Genomic DNA, 16,759 nt, shown 5'->3' with positions numbered 1-16,759 from the left:
CAATCTTGGCTCACTACAACCACCTCACGGGTTCAAGCAATTCTCCTGCCTTAGCCTCCTGAGCACTAGGAACTATAGGCACGCAACACCATGCTCAGCTAATTTTTGTATTTTTAGTAGAGACGGGGTTTCACCATGTTGGTCAGGATGCTCTCGATCTCTTAACCTAATGATCTGCCCACCTTGGCCTCCCAAAGTGCTGGGATTACAGGCATGAGCCACCATGCCCGGTGTAAATAAATTTTTTTCAAGTTTAGATTTCTTCAAAACTTTTCACCCATTTTGTCTGGTTGGAGGTACAAGAATCTGCATGATAGCCAAATTTTGGGGTGCTTCTTTGGAGATGACTCATGGGTGTTTTGTAGAGATGACCACTTTGAGAAAAGCTGGTCTAGTCCAACCTCTTATCATAAAAAAGAGCAATGTGAGGGTCAAAGAGGGTGAGGAACTTGCCTGAGACCACACAGCATAGCAGTGGCTAAGATGGGGTTTGATCCCAGGATGTTTTACTCCAAGCTGGTGTGTTCTCTTGCATACAGTGACAAGGAGGGAAGCTCACTAGGAGAGGTGGGTGGTAGATGTCCACAACCAGAGTGTGAGGGTTCTGGGGCTCTGTGCACTGCTGAGTTAGTATAGTTAGCAGTTTCTGGCTGGGGGAACAGGGATAATGATGGGGCAAGAAGGGGGAGGAAGGGAAAGGCAAACATTGCTCATCTTCTCAATTTTTCTTTGAGCTGCTTTGTTTTCAGACCTCCTCCTAAGGCTCCTTCCTGTTTCCAGCAGGGGCAGTGGCTCAGGGAGAACACACAGCTTCTACCCTGACAGCCTTGTTGCTGGGTGACCTGGGGCAATCTTCTTCCCTCTCTTAACCTCAGCTTCCTCATCCATACAGTGGACTAAATCGGAGTCTCACAAACCTGGCTCAGCATCCTCTTGGAGGCTCAATTAAAAGTATGCAACACATTTCAAAGTAACATGTTGTACACGATAAACATATGCTTTTTTGTCAATTAAAAAAGTAATAAAACTCAGAATCTTGGGAGCCTTCATAATGGGGATGGGGCCTGGAATGTGCATTTTTAAACAACTCCGTGTCTCCCACCCCCGCTGATGATTCCTACAAACTCTGAAGTTAGAGAACCACTGGGCTACTGAGTCTCTTTTCCCTGAGCAATCCTCCCTGCACTGTGGGCCTTGGGTGGAACTGAGGCCTGCTTGTGAGGAGAGCTTGGAGTGGCCCAGTGATCCCCACTCCCCAGGAAACCCCGGCCTCACTTCTTGCTGACTCTGTCTATGTTGGGATTACCCAGGGTCTCTCCCCTTAGGGCCAACCTCTTCCTAGTCTGGGCAGAATGTCTGGAATGTGGCTTCCCAGGGAGACAGGGCCAATACAGCTGGCAGAGCTGCCTCAGGAATTCAGGCAGCAGGGAGCAGACTCCTGACCCCAGGGCCCCTGCTCTACTGGCCTCCAGGTAACCTGCAGAAGCCAAGCCCAGGTGGGCAAAGGAGGGCTGTAGGGCTCTGAACAGGCTGGGAAGTCTTGTTAGGCCTCAGTTTCTTCACATAAAATCATGTCCTACTCCTCTACACAGGAGGTATTTTGGCACGTCCAAAGCAATTTTGCATCTATAAATCCTCTGCCCCATCACATTTCATCAGCACTGTGCAAAGAGCTACGGGAAATCTGCAGATAAATTAGACACCAAACAGATCCAAGAAGTTTCCACTTTTTGGCCCTAGGCATAGTGCTTAATGTATTACCACCAATTCATCACCTTTGTTAATCCTCATGATAACCCCTGCAAGATAAGAACTGTTACATCTCTATGTGGCAGATGAGGAAACTCCTCAGAGAGGTTAAATTACTCATTTGAGGCCACACAGCTGCACAGCTGGGTTTGAATCCAGATCAGCCCAACTTCAAGTTCAAACTTCACCGTGTGCTCCACTCCCCTGACAAGTGCTGCAAAGGAATGAGGAAAACACAGGAATATCTTGTCCTGATTTCACTGTGAGACCCGAACACAGCAATCTGTGCTCCATGATGGCAGGGAACACCCTCTAGTAGTTCATAGAGATGGTCCCGAGCAGACGATCTTATGATGAACCTGGTAGGTGTGAGTGGAATGATAGTCTAGGCAGAGAGATAGCATAGGCATTCGAGGGTGGTAGGCTGTAGCTGGGAACCCATAGGCTAGCTGATTTGTAGAACTAGCTACATAATTTGCAGGGCCCAATGCAGAATAAAAATGTGGGGAACCTTATTCAAAAGTGATTGAGATTTACAAGACAGAGACAGCAGAGTAGTGAATCAAGGGAGGGTCTATCTACAAGTGCAAGTGGCACGTCCATGCCAGCTCCTGTGATTTGGTTGGACTATAGCCTAACAGTGGTAGCTAACAGCATGTATCTTGAAGCTGGATAGACTCAGTTCAAATCCTAGCTCTACCATTTAAAGAGATGACAATCTTAGACAAGTCACTTAAATCTCTCTGACTCTGAGTTCCGTCCTCTGCAAAATGAGAATGATAATAATAGTATTATTTTCAATGGCAAAAACCACAATTACTTTTGCACCAGCCTAAGACTTCATAGGGAAGATCAATTTCAAGATTAAATGAGATGATGCTTAGACTAGTACATAGTAAGTTAGGACAAATACTGTCATTATTACTGTGAATATTATTGTTGTTGTTATTACTATGCAATGGGGAAAAATGGGAGATGATGCTATAAATGTAGTTTATGGTTAGAAAGAAGGAGACAAGACAGAGGTACTGGTTCCCTGGGCCATGGCTACATCAGAGTTGCAAGTCTGGGGGCAGGTAAGGGTGGGGATAACATCAGAGGTTCTGTTTCAAGTTTTCAGAGTAGCTTCCCACCTCCCAGGGTTCCCACTGGGGAGACCTAATCAAGGCCATTGAACCAGCCAGCCCAGCTCCAGTGCACTCACCCCAGAGGCCCACCCACCAGCAGCAGCCTGGGCCGGGCGGATTGAGGACTGGGCTGGCAGCAGATGAGCTCATGCCCATGGGCCTGGCCAACAAGGCTGGACGCTTCTGCTGGCAAGAGCCTGTCAAAACTGCCGGCTGGGGGTCAGGATGAGCTGGAGAGCCCGGTGGTGCCCAGATGCCTATGGCCAGCAGGTCTGCTGAGTGTTTGATTACATTCCCGGGCACCCCAGGCAATGCCAGGGCTGGCCGTTCCCACTCCTGCTGAGTTCCGTCTGTCAGACACAGAGCTGCCATCCCAAGCCCGGCCCCCACGGCCCACCTACCTTCCACCTTCCACCTTCTGCTTCTCCTTTTCGGCAGCAGTCCTGGCTGCAGAGCCAGGTGGCCTCATCCCCCAATGACTTCATCGTCCTTAAAGGCATCATGTCCCTTTGACAGTCGTGCCTCTAGAGGCTTTCCTGTCCACAGACTAGGCTTCAGGGTCTCTGCTTTGTTCTTGCCTCCCAGCTCTACTCTCATCCTTCTATGTGCCCTTCCCCAAGGAGAATGCAGTGTAAAGGAAGGGGCCTCAACCTGGAAAAGCAGTTTGCATTTCATAGTCACTGAACGTGTTGCAATGTAACCAGTCCATCAGCCAAGTGTCCCCAGTGGGCTGAATCCTCTCTTGAGACTGGTCTTCTAAGGTGGACGACACTCACTTGGCACCTGCCCTGTGTATGCGGCACATGCGGTGCGGTCATGCAGCAGCTCTCTCAACTAGGGTGACCAGTCATTCTGGTTTTCTTGGGACTGTCACAGTTATTGAAAGTCCTGCATCCTGGGAAACCCCTCAGTCCCAGGCCAACTGGGACGGTTGGTCAGCCAACCCTGTACCTGCGTCTGTGACATGCTGCCTCTGATGATGTGTTGGATTTTCACTGAACAAATCTGAGCCTTTAGCCCGCCCCAGAAGGAGTCAAGGGGATTCAGTCTTAAAAATTAAAATAATACTGTCTATGCTTCTGGGCTTTATGGGCACCCTGAAATCTGCTGCCTGGTGAGAGTGTCCTCTGCTCCATCCCCTCATTTACATCACTGCTCATTAGGTTAGTGTGACCGTATTGCTCTAGAAAGAAGAACCAAGGAGGGAGGGAGAAAGAGCTTACCTGTTTCATAAGGAAGAAGACAACTTTCCCCAGGCAAATAGGGGAAATGGACATGACTCTTTTCTAGTTATTTCTTTAGAAAACTACAACACCCCAGTAAAAACTTTAGAACTCTAGAATGTTAGAGCTGGATATTAAAGATCATGATTCAACACCTCCTTCACTGAGAGAGGGATGCTGAGGTCCAGGGAGGAGATTCAGAATCAGTTACAAACACTGATGCCTGGGCCCCACCCACAGGGAGTCTGATGTAATTGGTTTGGATCCAGGGCCTGGGCTTCCCAGGTGATGCCAATATGCAGCCTTGGTTGAGAACCACTGAGTTAGACACAGACCCATCCCTGAGGAACTTCAAATAGAGTAGGGAGGGAGTTAAAGTGAAGAGAGGCACACGCAAGGGCCAGAGTCACACAGGGGGTCTCGCCAGAGGGTTGTGAGGAGAGGGGAGACCTAGGCAGTGCACAAAATGCTGGGTTAAGGGCTTCAGACAGACCGGGGCTTGATCTTAGCTTAGTCTAGACCAGCGACCTTGGCCAAGTAATTAAAGCTTTTCTGAGCTTCAGTTTCTTCATCTGAAACACAGAGAATGATAATAGCACCTAATCCATTGTGGTTGTGTTCAGAGAAATGAGATGATTCACGTAGAGTCCTGAGATGCGTGCCGACATAAAGATGAACTGTTATTATTATTATTATTGTTATTACTTCTTGCTCAGGTCAGGGGCTTGGTCAGGCTGTCTGACAAAGGGGAGTGGAAGATGAGCTATACTACGACAGAGCGGTACATTTCAGCAGGAAGAGAGAGAATGAGAAGCTTCTGAGCATGCTTGGAGGGCACTAGGAGTCAGTTTCCCTGGTGCACAGGAGGCTGGAGGCCTGAAGACCCATCAGAAAGGTCCTGGGGCCAGAGGGAGAAAAGCCAGGAGTGGGTCAGGAGAGTGGTAAAGGAACTGGGGAGAAGGGGGTGGACGCTGGCAGCCTTATGAGGCTCTGCAATTTATCCCGATACCCATCTCCCCCTCCTGCGACAGGCTGCAGATAGTCCCTGTACTGGACAGGCTGGAGCCCAGCCTTGGCCCCACTGAGGGCCCCCGAGGGAAGACAGTCGCCTGCCACTCTGCACATGACTAATCAAAGGGCCTGTGGGGCTGCCCTGCCACTCTCCCTCTGGTTAATGCCTAATCGGACCAAACTTGGAGACTTGGGTGGCAATCAGCCAAGTGGATAATTGCTCAGGTTAGCCTTGATCACAGGCTACCTGGGAGTCGATCACAGTAGCTCCCCTCACGCTGCAACTCTCTGGGTCTCTCATCCAGGGCAGAGGCAGCCTATAGGAGGGAAGCTGCAGAGAATCCTGCTGGTGGGGATTCCCTCTGGACATCTTGAGCGACACACCGTAGCAGCCTGCTTGATGCCTGTGGTCATTCTGGATGCTGGTGACATGTCCCTGAAGGCACGACTCACAGTGGCTGCAGCAGCTGCATGAATGAACTCACACTGAGAGCCAGGAAATAGCAAAAAGCCCCATTGCTCCTGTATAAGCAACAAGACCAGAACCTTCATGGTTTCGCTAATCCATAGGGTCCAGCTTAAACATCTAGACATCCAAGTCCTAGCCATAGTACCAGGCCTCAGTTTTGTCACATGGCAGGAGAAACAGATCTGTTCCGAGTGGTCCCAGTGCGGCTGTGACCCCATTTAACAAATGTGGAGACAGGGACTTAGCAAATTTAAGTCATTTGCCTTGGGACACATAGCTTATAAAAGTAACATTAACAACGATATGAATAATTCTTATTTATTAACCGGGTGGAAGGGTGGCTGCTCAGCTGAACATCAACTGGCATTGCTAAGAGTTCAGACTGATTGCTGGGAGGGTGATAAGCTCCTTGTAATTAGAGGCATGCAAGCAAAGCCTCACTTACTTGCCAGGAATGTTGGAGAGGGGCTTCAAGATCTGGGGGAGGCTGGGATTGGACTGAATGGCTGCAGAGTTGTTTTCAGCTTTGTGGGGCAGGAACTATTTCATTTACCTCTGTGTCTCCAGGGCCCGGTACGGTGTCTGGGAAAAGGTAGACATGGGGCCTCACCTGTGTATGAACATGCAAAACAAGCAAACAAATGTATCCTATAACTAAAAAAGAGGCAGCAGGGGACAGGATAGCTAATTCTTGTGTAACTCTTCTCCCATTCTTTTAAAACACTGGTTCTCAACACAGTGGAATCATCTGGGGAGCCAGAACAGAGAGGTACCTCATAAAATGTGTGAAAGCCAAGGCATCCTGCACCCCAGTGAGCCGTCACGCATTGTGCTCTGTGCTGCACACACAATCGGTCTCATTAATCTGTACCACCTTATGAAGCGGGTATTCTTGTTACCCCCATTTTATAGATGGGGGAGCCCAAACTTAGAGAGGTTAAGTCAGGTGTGGGGAAGTCACAGATGAAAACAATAAGAATAAGAATTACCTTTTATGGGGGACTTTCTCAGCTGAGTCCTTACTGGTTTCTTAGCAACCTTTATCTCATTTAATTCTCATAACAACCTTATGAGGTAGGAGCTATTATTATCCATCTTTTCAGAAAAGGAAACTGAGGCTCAGACTAGGTAACTCACCCAAGCTTACTGAGATAGTAGCTGGCACAGTCAGGGTGTCGAACCAGATCTGGTTGGCTCCAAAGCCTTGGGGAAGAAGGGCTGTAGTTGTTAGTCTCAGATCTGGAGCGTGGAAGAGTGGAGAGAACGCTGTTCTGAGAGCCAAGTGACCTTTTCCAGTTGCCTCGTGGTCTCTGTGTGACCTGGGGCAGTACTACCTGGCCAGGGCCTCAGTTTATCCCTCGGTGAAACCAAGAAGGGAGGTGGAGATGGGCCTGATTTCTCAGCTCCTTTCCAGCCGTCATTTTCCATGACTCGATTCCCCACCGTGAGTTCTGGGCCACAAACCAGTTGGCTTCCTCCCTCCCTCTCCGTGAGTCGGAGAGCTGGCAGGAGGGGATGATCCGCCTCAATTCTCCCACCTCCTTTTTCCTCCTCCTCCTCCTGGGCTGGGACACACCTACTCCAACTTTCTCAGCAGCCTCTCCAGCTACGGGCTGCTCGCCTTCCTGCTCCGAGTCTCTGCACCTCCCTCCGGAGCCTGTCAGCCTGGCCCTCGTGAGTGGGGCGCCAGCCCAGCAGCCCACTGTGGGGCACCCTCCCCTACCTGAAGGGCACAGGTAAGAACTGCTGGAGGATTGGAAGATGCGGGAGGGGGCGGCAAAGTTAATCCATTCTTGAATCTGGTTCCAAAACAGGCTGGAGTTGGGGGCTTCTGGAAGGTAGAGAAGGAACCAGGAGATGGCTAGAGCAGGCACAGAGAGGGAGGACAGGGACATCTGGGCCTGGATCATCCAGGTACACTGAAAGAAGCCAGTGAGGAAGCCAGCCCATGGCTGGGGATCGGGGCCCAGGAATGGACAAGGCTGGGACTATGATCTTGTGGAGGAGGAAGGTCATATATGCACATGTGGGAAGTTGGGTTCTTGTCCTGGAAGAATGAAATCCCCCACTTGGGCTTTCTGGAGATAAGCCTTTAAGAGGGCATGGGGGAGATTTCCTCTGTAGTTTTACGGGGAAGTGCCGGCACCAGGAATTGAGAGGCACTGGTTTCTTATGTGTGTCCAGGTGGGCACAGGAACCTTATCACAGAAAAAGCTACCTGGTGGCTAAGGGCGAGTCAGATAGTCTGGCCAGACCTGGCTCTCCTGCAGCTGCTGAGATTAGAACCTCAGCTTCCCTGATCATAGAATGGAGGGACATGCAGTCTCTAAGAACTGTGAAAGACTGTGAGTCTGAGTGGCACCAAGGCAGCACTGGAGTTGTTGGGGCGGGAACAGCCCTGTTCCCCTGTCTTGGGGAAATGCAGAAATCTGATGCATATCTCCGGAGGCAGGAGAGCCAAAGTGGAACGCTGAGCAGAGCCACTGGGCTAGAGTTCAGTTCTCAGAGCGGGTGCAGTGCCATTTGTCGCAGCATGGGGAGCAGTGAGGCAGTGCAGAGGTTTGCCAAGGGCTCAGAAAGACTGCCTCTGTGCCCAGCCTCAATCTGGAGCTGGTGCCTGGACTCAGGGCAGAAGAGAAGGTGGAGGAACAGGCTAGGAGGTAGGTGTTTCTAGCCCTTCAGCCCTGTTTTCCAGGTGGGGAGCAGAGACTGGACAGGTGAACATGCCTTGCTTACGGGACTCTACTGAGAGTTATTACAGCTTATGCTCATTGACTGCTTCGTGTGTTCTGGGGACTATGCTGAGCATGTCTTTTGGTATTTTCGAGGTTTCAAATCCAGGCAGTGGGGCAGAGTGAGAAGAGAATTTCACTAATCATATCTCTGTGACTCACAGGCTGTGTGGCCTAGGACAGTTTCCTACCTCTCTGGGCCGATGTCTCAACATATAAAAAAGGGCAGTTGGATGTTTGTTAAGATCCCTTCCTCCCTTAATTTATTTATTAAATATTTATTTATTTTGAGACAGCGTCTCTCTCTGTCACCCAGGCTGGAGTAGAGTGGCATTATCATGGCTTACTACAGCTCCCACCTCCTGGGCCCAAACGATCCTCCCACCTCACCCTCGTGAGTAGCTAGGACCACAGACACACACCACCACAACTGGCTAATATTTTTAAAAAATTGTTTTTCGTAGAGATGGGGTTTCACTATGTTGCCCAGGTTGGTCTTGAACTCTCGGACTTAAGCAATCTTTCCACCTCAGCCTGTAAAGTGCTAGGATTATAGGCGTGAGCCTCCACACCCAGCCAAGATCCCTTCTGAATCTATTCTGTTGGGTAGACAGAGCAGGAGTGATTGTCTCCATCTTGCTGATGAGGAACCTTAAGAGGCTCAATATTCCATGTCCATGTGAGAGGCAAACTAGGGTCTTCCCCCAGGGCTCCCCATAGAGTACATGTTAGACTCCTTGCAGGAAGATGCTGAATCCATGATGTCAGCTAGCCTGATGCGCAGCTCCCTGCATACTCTGCCCTAAGTGCTACTGAAGTCACCTTGGCCTGGAAGTTCTCCTTTCAGATGCTCTGTGACAGGCTGTGGTACTGTCCTGGTGCTGGCCAGGTAAGACCAGGTGGGAGAGGCTGGCACTAAGGTGGGGTCAGGCAGGCACTAAGCCTTAGAGACAGCCTGTGTGTGTCTGAGGGAGATAGAGTTGGTACAGTTGGGGACCTTCCTGCATCCCCTAGATGAACCCTGTCTTTTGGATTCATTTTAGGAGGCAATGGACGTGACCTCTAAAAGCCTCCTATGATCCCTGGGCCCCTAGAATGCAAACTGAGCTAGCTCAGAACCTCAATACTAGTATTTCTAGGACTAATAATACTAATACTCACATTTATGATGGAGGTTTATACACAGGTTTACAAAGTAAAGTGTGGGTCCAACTCCTGGTTATTAGCCATGTGACCTAGGCCTCAACTTCTCTAAAAAATTCAGGCTCCTCATTTGAAAAATGGGGATCATCATAGTTCTTTCCACAGAGAATCGATGTGAGAAATGAGGGGGTGCATGGAAGGGAATGCAGGAAATGCCTAGGGCCTTCTTTATTATGTTCACACTCATCAAATAATGGATTCTTCTCTCTTCCTCCCGGAGTGGGTATCATCTCACAGCACCTTGAAGTGTTCCTTCCTAAGACTGATCACAACTATAATTATTGATTATTTGTGTCATTTTTAAAAATATTGGCTCTCCTACTAAGATAAGCCATGGGTCTGTCTTGCTCACTGCCCTGGCGCCTGGATCCAGCACAGTGCCTGGCACATAAAAAAAGCCCATTGCCTATCTGCTGAATGAATGAATGAATCTTCATTTTGAACTCATAGATGAGAACTGCTGCTTACTGGAGAACTAAGTATTAGCCCCAACCCAGTCACAGATACAGTCGAGTGGAAGGGCCCTTAGAGATCACTGAGTCAGACAGATGGTAATGGTGAGGCCTCACCAGGGAAGTCTGGTAACTTGGCTGAGGCCACACAGCAGTGGGGAAAGCCAGACCACTATGCAGATCTTTGACTCGCCTCTGCCTCATTCTGCCTTGCCCAGCTCAGGAGGTGTTCCTGTTTTTTATGTGAGTGACAGGTGAGCCTTGAAGGCGGGTGAATGGCTCCCACATACTCTGGAGGCAATGTGGGATCAGCAATGAGGGTGATTTCTAGATTGTGAGCTGCCCTCCAGGGGACAAAAACGTCATCAATAAGACCCCTCTCTCAAGATACACCAACACACACATACACACTCATACACAGACACACACACACACACACGCACATACATCACTTCATCACTATTGCCAGTGAGTCAGCATATCACTGTAACTGTACAACTGGAAGAACCCTTGGGAATTCTCTGAAGTCTCCCTTGAAGAATCATTGCTCCCATTTTATAGATGGAACCATAGCTTTTGAACTATTTGCCTAAAGTCACATAGCCAGTTTGCCTGGGTTGGCATGCACTCAACAGTGAGCTATTTGTGAGCATGGGACTTAAACAGTGAAGAGAGAATTCTCAATGACTCAACCCCTCTATGCGCAGGTCAGCAGGTTAGACCTGCGAATAGAGGGGCTAAGTCATTGAGAATTTCACAATTCCCTTTCACAAACCCCTTCTCTCCTACTCTGCACAGCTGCCCACATCACCCTATACTGCTTCTTGTTGTTGTCATTGTTTTCAGTGTGGAGATGGTGAATAGACTCAGAAAGGTTAATTCCTGCAAGTCACATGGTTCTGTTACCTTAATAGACACTTAATCAGCACTTACAATGTGTCAGGCCCCCAGAGACTCACATCTGGTGAAGGCAGGGCCATAAATGGGTGGTTTAATACCTCGAGGTAGGTAGTAAAAACACACGCAAACTCAGGCTGGCATGGGTGACAGTAGCTGGGTTATAGATTCAATGAAGTTCTTGGAGGAGTTGGCACTGAACATCATCAGTTTTAAAGGCTGAATGAGAGTTAAATAAGGAAAGAAAAGTGGGGAAGGCATTTAACAGAGGGAAAATAACATATGCAAAGTCACAGCAGTTAAAACAGCAGGTGTGTGCAGGAACCTATAAACCGGGTGGGGAACATCTGGAGACACGATCTGAGAGATAGGTTGGGCCAGATCATTGAAGGTGATCTTTTTTGTGTGTGTCAGGCCAAGGAGCATGGCCTTTTCAAAAAAAATGTCACTTATATGTAATATACTATTGAAGGAAAATTATATACATACACAAAAGTAAACAGAATGGTGTACAGAAGCCCTATCAACCAGCCCCAACACTTATGTTTGTTTTGTGGAGGTTTTGGGTGTTTTTTTTTTGAGATGGAGTCTTGCTCTGTTGCCCAGTTTGGAAAGCAGTGACATGCTGTACCATCCACCTCCTGGGTTCAAGTGATTCTTATGCCTCAGCCTCCCGAGTAGCTGGGGCTACAGGCATGTGACATCACGCCCAGCTAGTTTTTGTATTTTTAGTAGAGATAGGGTTTCACCATGTTGTCCAGGCTGGTCTCCAACTTCTGACCTCAAGTAATCTGCCTGTCTTGACCTCCCCAAGTGCTGGGATTACAAGTGAGGCAGCACGCCTGGCCTGAGCCACCACCTGTTCAAAAATTACATTTCCTCTATACCTCCACCAACTCTTCCCCTATCAGATTATCTTGAAGCAAAGTCCCAGATATATAATTGCACCTGAAAATATCTCCATATATTTCTTTAAAGTAGAATGAATTAAGAAAGTAATTTCAGGAGCATGGCTTTATTTTATAAACGTTGGGGGACTGTTAAAGGCATTTAAGTCAGAGTGCTTTGGCTAGGTAGATCTGTCTGCTTGAGAGGTGGAACACTAATTTAAGGAAAGGAGTCAGATTAGAAGGCTAATATCTCCTGTTTTTTCCCCCTTGGTTGATCATAGTGCCTGATATTCCACCACTGCCCATTGATTAACAAATTATCTTCTAAAATCCATCTCTTCCTGAAAGGGGCAACGTAATAAGCATTTGCCAGTTTGGAGTCTACAGAAGAGAGAAATCCCCCCTTACCCCCTTTTCTGTTCCTGGGCAGCCCCTGTAAGACCACCTGAGGCAGCAGGAAAATGCCATCTATCCTTCCACTGACTGGGGGCAGGGAGCTCACAGAGGAGAATTCTCTGGTTCCCATTTGGCTCCAGTGCCCGCAGCAGTTGGCCTGGGCACAAGCCAAGCAGGATGAAACACGCCAGTGGTGCAGTAATGTCAGCATGTGTGCACGCGTTGGCCTGCATGTGCTCACGTGTCTAGTGTCAGAGCTGCTGCCTATCCCTGCAGCATCCTCTGCCCTCAGGGTCTTCCCAACAAATGCAAGGCTCAATGGTGCAAAACGTCTCATTTTGGACACTTGGAAACTTAGCCTGAGGGAGTGGTAGAGATTGGTATCAGTAGGGCACGTGAGCTGTGGATCCGGGGTGCTCGAGTTCCAGTCCTGGCCTTAACACTTTCCGTCTCTGCTACCTTAATACATGATTGCATGTTTCTGAGAGTTGTGTGATGCTATCTACCGCACAGAGCTGCTGAGAGTTGATGCGTGTAGAGTGTTTAGTGTAGCCAGAACAAGCTAAGAGCTCCCTAAATGTTAGTTACTATTATAGATTTAGGGGCTCCTGAAGTCTTGGGAATTGACTCAGAGGATCATAACATCTTGAAAAATTCCTAGAATCTCAACTCTTGGAAGTGTACATTACAGAACCCTATTGGATCCCTGGTATACTCTCTACTCTGTCCTGGTAGTGTCTGACAAATTCTAAAACAGAGTGCATAAATTGTAAGTTACAGCTGAAATTTTTTTTTCTTGGGATGGAATCTTGCTCTATTGCCCAGGCTGGAGTGCAATTATGTGATCTTTGCTCATTGCAACCTCCGCCTCCCGGATTCAAGTGATTTTCCTGCCTCAGATTCCCCAGTAGCTGGGATTACAGGCATGTGCCATCATGCCTGGCTAATTTGGTATTTTTAGTAGAGATGGAGTATCACCATGTTGGTCAGGCTGGTCTCGAACTCCTGACCTTAAGTGATCCACCTGCCTCGGCCTCTCAAAGTGCTTGGATTACAGGCATGAGCCACCATGCCTGTCCACAGCTGATACATTTTTATAAAGTGAACTCGAATGGTGGCTAACCAGTAACTGGAGCAAAAAGCAGACATTCTCAGCCTCCCAAGAGCCCCCTGGTGCCCCTTGCCAGTCACTGGCCACTACTTAGTGACTCTTATCCAGATGGCCAGACTATTCTCAATGCCTCTGAGGATGGCCATGTTGCCCCTTATTTAGGGGTTATGTACTATTGTTAGGAAAACTCCAATTATTAAAGAGGTCCAGGGAGTTAATTTGGAAGTTGCTAAATTACACTTAACCTTAAATTATTTCATTTTTACTGTCATATTTCGGTGACAGCCTAATTTTGAGGCAAGCTTCCCAAATATCTGAGACTGTTTTTTTAAAAATACAAATTACTTAGCCCCATCCTAAGTCTACAAACTTAGATGGAGGGGTGTGAGGGTGAAGGCAGGGAATCTATGTATTTTTTATACTTAAATTCCTGGCAACATTCATTTACAGAATCGATATTTTTATAAGCTCCAAGGGGGCTCGAGGTGAGGTCTGCTGGGCTTGGTAGCCCTGGGTCTGGCAGCTCAGAGTCTGGACTCGAGTCAGATTGATGATTTGTTCCAATCCATGTTCCACACTCACTGGCCACTGACCTTGGACAAGACACTTGGCCTTTCTGACCCTCAGTTTTTTCATTTGTAAAATGGAGATGAAAGGATAGTACCTGCCTTTGTGGGTTGCTGAAAGGCTCTAAGACATCTACAGCACAAGAGCTCACTAAGTGCGAGATGCTATAATCAACATTACCATGACTGGGCCGAGCCCGTATGTGGTGGAGCCAGGGGAGTGCTGAATCTGGCATCTGAAATTTTGCGTTTGAGTCTTGACTGGGCCGCTTACTAGCGGTATGACCTTGGACAAGTCCCTTGAGCCCCCATCTCCTGGCCTCGACCTCCCTACCTTTAAAATGGAAATATTCCTTGCTCCTTTCATAGGTCTTTGAAAGAACTACATAAGAAAATGGAGCAGAATACTGCTCCAAGAACAGAAAAATGCTGCAGGAAGTAAGCCCCAATGAGCTGGAACCCTGCTAAGCCTGGGAACCCCATGGAAAGTGGGCTTGCCTGTCCTCGAGGTTCTGTGAGGGCAGGCCAGGTAGGGGAGGGTAACGGGAACCGTTGAGGTGTCGGTTTTCCACAGCCCTGGTATGCTCTGGCATGGTTCCTGCAATTCTTGGCTTCTGAGAACTATATCCTTCCTGGTTCCTGGGGCAGGAAGGGTCCAAGATCCCATAGCTGTGAAAGCCCATGCAATTTGCAGGTAGTCCAAATGCTTTTATTATTTTACTGTCTTCTTATTTTTTAATTAAAGTCTTCTTTGAAGTCCTTTACTAGTGTTTAAAAAAACTTTTTTTTTTTTTTTTTGAGACAGAGTCTTGCTCTGTCGCCCAGGCTGGAGTGCAGTGGTGCAATCTCAGCTCACTGCAACCTCCGCCTTCCAGGCTCAAGTGATTCTTGTGCCTCAGCCTCCCAAGTAGCTGGGATTACATGTGTGTGTCACCACACCGAGATAATTTTTGTATTTTTAGTAGAGACAGAGTTTCACCATGTTGGCCAGGCTTGTCTTGAAATCCTGACCTCAAGTGATCCACTTGCCTTGGCCTCCCAAAGTGCTGAGATTACTGGCACGAGCCACTACACCTGGCCCCTAAAAAAACCTTTTTAATGAAGTATAATAAGTATACAGAAAAGTGCACATCATATGTGTACAGCTTAATGAATTTTCCAGAAGATAACCAGCTCCCATATTAATAAATAAAATATTACTATTATTCCAGAAACTCTCTTTGTACCCTTTCCTTTTTTTTTTTTTTTTTTTTTGAGGCGGAGTTTCACTCATGTTACCCAGGCTGGAGTGCAGTGGCGCCATCTCGGCTCACCGCAGCCTCCGCCTCCTGGGCTCAAGCAGTTCTCCTGCCTCAGCCTCTCAAGTAGCTGGAACTACAGGCTCGCACCACCATGCCCAGCTAATTTTTGTATTTTTAGTAAAGATAGGATTTCACCATGTTGACCAGGATGGTCTTGATCTCTTGACCTCGTGATCCACCCGCCTTGGCCTCCCAAAGTCTTTGTACCCTTTCAAGTCACTCACCACTTTCCTCCCACATAAGAGTGACTCTATCTTAATCTAATCTATCAAATCTATAGATTTGTTTTGTCAGTTTTTAAACTTTATAAACATGGACTAACACAGTATGTAATTTAATATATGGCTTCTTTTGCCCCATATTATGTGAATGGGATTCATCTCTATTGTCACCTAGAACAATAGTTCATTTTCTTTGCAGTTTAGTCTTCTGTTATATGACCATACTGAAATCCATTCTGCTCTTGATAGATGTTTGGATTGTTTCTAATTTGGTGCTGCTATAAGTAGTGATTAATCTTTTGGTGAACACATGTTCACACTTCTGTTGACCTAGGAGTGGAACTGCTAGGTCATGAGGTGTGGATATGCAGAAGGAACTCTCTTATTTTCAGGTTAAGTTCTATTCATTATGAGTAGAGCATGGCTCCCCGGGGCTTGGTCTCCAGGAGACAGAACGACCTCAGGAAGTTGATCAGCTGCCTCTGGGGTTGGAGATGCTGATGAACAGAGGCATGTGCAGACAGTGACATGTGCAGGCTCGGAGACTTCCAGGTGATACAGCTAATCATAAAACTCAGATCTGTTGCTTTCCCTCTCTCATCTGTTCTTCTGTTTGACTTTAGCAATAACGTTGTGTCCACTTTGCTGGAGGGCCAGTGTTCCCCCACCAACAGTCAGCAGACCACCTACAGAGGAAATGTGACTCCCACTTTGAGCCCTCCTGAATCAGACTTTTTGAGGATGAGACTGTGATTTTTAACACAGTGACATCTGAGAATCACTTCTCCAGCCTAAACACTTTCTAAAGACTGCAGCCTTTTCCTGACGTCCTCCATCTCCTCTCCACTGGGGCGTAGGATCAGGCCACATTTGGGATATCAGCTTTGAAAGGAGGCATGGTAGAGCATAAGATTCTAAAGAAAGAGATATTCCCTTGTTCAGCAGATCCTGAACACCAGTCACACCAAAATCACCCAGGGAACTTGTTAAACATCTACATCGGAGCCCCACCCCTAAGGATTTTGATTCAGTAGGTCTGGGGTGGGGCTGGGAATATGTATATTTTTAACCTTCACCCTCATCCCCTCAGGGAATTCCTAATGGTGGGAATCTCTGGTTCAATCCACCGGCCAGCTTTGAAGATGAGAACAGAGACGGGCCCAGCCACTCTGTTGAGTTTTGTGTCTGCTGATGGCTGGGTGAAGCAGTTACCTTAGCTAAGAAAAATCGGTGTATGCAGACAGAACCCAGGGGGCTTGAATGTTGAACACAGGGACTTGGCCTGCAGCCCACCAGCAGAGGCTCATTTGCATATCATTAATATGCACCTTGGGTCACTCAGGGTGCTCCCAAATCATCCCTGACCTGTCTCGTGCCTTGGCTTTGCAGTCAGGTTCAGCCAGCTCAGCAG

General features: G+C 47.9%; 1 protein-coding gene across 2 annotated transcripts in view; it reads left to right on the top strand.

Moving 5' to 3' along the window:
* The first annotated feature begins 7,146 nt into the window (after positions 1-7,146).
* Positions 7,147-16,759, top strand: part of FAT2 (FAT atypical cadherin 2) — an 89,805-nt gene continuing 80,192 nt past the window's right edge. The window contains exon 1 of one of the 2 annotated variants that reach the window (XM_017540512.2): positions 7,147-7,315. The gene's annotated coding sequence lies outside the window, so the exon portion shown is untranslated. The remainder of the gene's footprint in view (positions 7,316-16,759) is intronic. The other variant, XM_017540510.2, reaches the window with a different exon arrangement.

The sequence above is a fragment of the Cebus imitator genome, unplaced genomic scaffold (genome assembly GCF_001604975.1).
Source record: "Cebus imitator isolate Cc_AM_T3 unplaced genomic scaffold, Cebus_imitator-1.0 Scaffold126, whole genome shotgun sequence".
Classification (NCBI taxonomy): domain Eukaryota; kingdom Metazoa; phylum Chordata; class Mammalia; order Primates; family Cebidae; genus Cebus; species Cebus imitator.
The sequence above is the reverse complement of the archived record's forward strand: the minus strand, read 5'-3'. Positions and strand labels throughout refer to the sequence as shown.